The sequence below is a fragment of the Papaver somniferum genome, chromosome 8 (genome assembly GCF_003573695.1).
Source record: "Papaver somniferum cultivar HN1 chromosome 8, ASM357369v1, whole genome shotgun sequence".
In the NCBI taxonomy this organism is placed as follows: domain Eukaryota; kingdom Viridiplantae; phylum Streptophyta; class Magnoliopsida; order Ranunculales; family Papaveraceae; genus Papaver; species Papaver somniferum.
Window position 1 is genome coordinate 168388840 of NC_039365.1, and position 4418 is coordinate 168393257.

At 33.0% G+C, this 4418-nt stretch overlaps 1 non-coding gene across 1 annotated transcript; it reads left to right on the forward strand.

Moving 5' to 3' along the window:
• The first annotated feature begins 559 nt into the window (after positions 1-559).
• On the forward strand, positions 560-691 carry LOC113307386. Its single transcript, XR_003339157.1, has one exon. It is a non-coding gene; the product is annotated as a small nucleolar RNA U3 (small nucleolar RNA).
• The last annotated feature ends 3727 nt before the right edge of the window (positions 692-4418 follow it).

Here is a 4418-nt window from a genome sequence, read left to right on the forward strand (position 1 = left end):
TTTCAGTGACTTGGTCACTTTTTAATGTTTGGGAAAACATTATTATTTTCTAAATCTTGATATGATTACTTAAAAGTTAAATGTTATTTCTACGGGGCATCCCTTTTAGGGATGATGTGCTGACCCATTCCCACTTTCAGTTTCGAGTCAGATCAGAGTTGCGCAGCGAAATCTTCCAGGGTTGATTTCGTTAGTTGGTTAACTTCAGCTATGTTTATTATATTGAATATTATATTTGTAAAGCAAATGACTATTGTATATGTATCATTTGAGAGGAGTTCTTGTATATTTATATTTCTGAGCGGGGCTAGTTTTGGGTTAAGTTTTGTAGCAGATTTCTTAATTTAATGATGATTGAGTAAATGATTTAGATTCTTAGTGCCTCTTTATTTTGTTAATCTCTTGGATTAGTCAGCTGCTAGCTTAGGGGGCGCTACACCTTTATTGAGTTCTAAGGACTTGGGAGAAGTTCTAAGGAGACAGGAGACAAGAACCCCCGTCTGGTTGATTTGATTTGATGAACCGCGACCGCACGACCAGAGCGTAATTAATGGTGTTTTGATGAACCATGAGCGCACGACCAGAGCGTGATTACTGGTGTACATGCCTATGATATGGGCCTTGTGGTGACTATAGATGATCGTTTCTCAGCTTGACTTTGGCCTGCTGTGGTGGTCGTGCGGCGATCTGACAGACTCCCAAACCTTTTATTTTTTTTTCTTTTTTTTTAGGAGTTAGGATTTCATCTGTCATACCATCAAACCTTTTTTTTTTCTTTGTCTCTTTGTTTTTCATTTTAGGTGTTTAGGATTTCATCTTTTTCTTGTATTGCAAGAGTCATTTGCTTATGAGCATGATTTGATTTTAGGTGATGTGATTCTCTATTCCCCACAAGATTCAAATCTTTTAGTAATAAGCACGATTGATAAAATTGAATAGAATTCAAATTCACATGAGACATACATGAGAATTAAGAATGTAAATCAATGACCATGCATACCTGTGTGTGCCTCTTTTGCAGACAGATATAATTGAAACCATAGGTATCATAACCTAGGTAAACACATCTGGAAGAAATTTTTTGGTGGGAAAACAAAGTCAACCTGGGTATCATAGCCCAGATAAACCACATCAACCAGAGGATGGGTTTTCAACAACTGAACTTCTTTATGGACATCACTAGGTTCAGGAAAACGTGTATGAAGATAATCTTTTAAAATGGTTGAGGCACATATGTCAAGTCCCAAGTGAGAGATCTTTCTAAGAGTTAAATCACACGTAGAATGATAATCACCCCCAAACTTAGAGTTTTCAGTGTCTCTGGAAAGACTAGACGCAACTTCTCTAATTTCTAGGTCATCAGATTCCTAAAAATGATCATCAGAAACACTAGTCAACTTCCTCACTCATCTCTACGAGTCTATCTTCTTTTTCTAAGACCATTGTTTCTAAATCGTTAGACTCTAAAACAGTCTTCTCAGAATAAACTTATTTCTCTAAACCATCATTGGCTTCGTAATCAAAAGGAAATACTATTTCGTCTAAAAAGGTGACGTCTCTAGTCAAATCATCGTCCTTATGAATAGGTGAATAATCATTAAAATTATTTGGATTTGAACTAGATATAACATTATCATTATAAAACTCAATTGGAGTAACAGATTCTTGATCACTTTGCCTAAATATTTAATATTCTTCATCAACACTATCCTCATCATAATCATCATTATAATAACATGAAAATGATTGAACCTCATCTAAAAAAGTAGTGTTACCAATTCTAACCTCGTCATCTTAATTATGTGAATAATTATCTTCATTTTCAAGGGTACTATTGGAAACACTATTTCGAGCAATTCCTTTCTGCGCTTCTAACAAAAGCCTCTGAGTCGACTCACATGACTTCCTGATAGTATCATGTATAGAAGTTTCACTCATGGTGGCAGTTCTTTCGTCCATAATTAAGTTATTTATTTCAGTTGACTTACGTGTCGACTCTAATAACTTATGTATCCTCTCACATGACTTACGTGTCGACTAGAGTGTATCAAAGGTATAAAAAAATTTCTTGTATGACCGGTGTGCGTGTGGGTAGTAATTGGGATCACCATAATAGGAACCATAACCTTCAAAAGGTTGGCGTTTCCAACCACTCATAAAAAGAATAATTCCATGTTGCTCAGTCGAATATTCATTATATTGGCTATCATAGTACCAGTTTGACATTCTATTGTGCGCGTGAAAATGCAAGGTTGACTAAAATAGGTAAGCTCAGGTTACCACAGAAAAATATACCTATATTCAAATAATGGTCAAAGGTGCAAGGTTGAGGCTTGTGGAATTTCAGCTGGTGACTCCCATCAGGCCCACGGTACAGGTTCAACTTACTATTCCACGAGTTTTCCTAAACTCGGTAGTATGACGATGCAATTGGTGTATGCACGTATTTTTTTTCTATAATAAATAAAATACAATAGATACAAGCCAAAAAAGAAATAAAAAAAAACTAACAAAAAAAAACCTTGGATTCTTTGTACTTTTATAGCCAAGTCGAACTTTTCACCTTTAGCTTCAAGCAAAACCTGCACACCAGAAACAAATTTACCCAGAGTAAGAAATCTAACAAAAGAAACAAAAATAAAATAAACCTAAATAAAATCTAAAACCTAATCTAAAAACAAGTCCGCGTCGGCGGCGCCAAGAAAATTGATGTGTTGTAGAAGTGGTAAATAAGATGTTCGATTCTCGAACTTGTGAAGGTTTGATTTAATACCTAATTTTACATTTAAGTATCAAATGTATACAAGGTGATAATAATATGGAGAGAAACTGGGATTCAGGATTTCACTATCAATCAAATTCAATTGGTTCATATAATGATTCTTAACAATTATAGCTCTTTTTTGGACTCTATTTCCGAAAGTAGATTTCGAAAACATTAATTGTAAATATGGCACCAACAACAACAAAAATATATAATCTTCACTTATTTAAGTAGCGACGAACGTATTAATGATCTTAATTCCAAATTTAAAAAGAAAAATCAACTTAAAAATAACCTGCATAAGTTGAGAAAATCTCATAAAGATTAGCAAAAAACTCATATTCACATACATTGAAAGAATTATTAATTCAATTTAAAGAAATAAATATCAAACCTAATAATTCTAATGACCTAGATATTCCCTCTCGATTCTCATTATGTAATTAATAGGGTCATATTGAAGGTCATTGTGTTTGATATTTAAAATCATCTGAAAACTTTTTTCGAAACTCTAAACATCCATATAAGAAATTTTCTCCAACTGCTCATAAAAAGGCTAATTGGAAATGGGTAAAAAGAGAAAAGAAAGATTCAAAATTGAAAATTCATATCAAAAGGAAAAATCGTCACTTGATAAATATGAATACAATTTTAAATGATAACGAAACTCTTACTCCAAATTTGAAGGACCAGATTCAGAATATGAAGAAACAAACAAACTGTTCAGTTATGAATTATGACTGTAGTTTCCATCGCATCATACATCCAATACAAATCATCTCAAGGAAAAGGGGTATTTCAAGAACTTCTTTGTTCCTAAGCGTCCTCCGTACCATCCCTTGTGTGGGATGGTATAATCTACCCGAATAACCCTAGTTGCAATTTTTTACTTTTTCCCTTGGAGTGAGATTTACATTAATAAGGGAAGGGGATGATTGTATAACTTATAACCTCAAAGTTTGAATTGATATGTAAAAATATCTATGTTGTTTATTGAATTAACAAGGAAGACAACAATAACATTCATATATGTTCTTGTTGAGCCTCTTGATTTAAAAGGATGATTTACTTATATAAAAGATAGGTTTTATAACCTGTCATTGAATGACGATAAAATCTCTATTTTTGTCTTCTAAAAAAAAGTTATATTACATATGATGCCAAGTCAATCTTCTCAATGATATCATGTACATCCGCAAAGGCATGTCATATTTATATAAACATAGTCATCATCATCTCAGATTTAAGTAAAACCAGTTGCACTAGCTTGGCATATATATCCACTTTGAAACACTAAGCTAGCTTTGTGAATTATGTTGAATATATAGCATGAGTGGTTATATAATAAGTTTAAGTGTCTGGCTAGCACAAAAAAGAACAAGACTCATGTTATATAGTAAGCAACTTACTCTAACATTGACAACAACACTTTCGGGCATATTATAAGGTACCTTCAGCCTATAGATTTCAAGCAAAATGTTCTTGATAAACCCTCATAGTTGCTTGATGTTATATATTAATTATATTCCTTACAGGCATTTCTGGAAGACCTGCAACAAGTAAATTACAAACACAAAAACATGTTAATAAATTTACATAGTTAGTGGTGATTATATTGTCTTTGACTGAAAAAACAATTCCACTAGCAGCAATA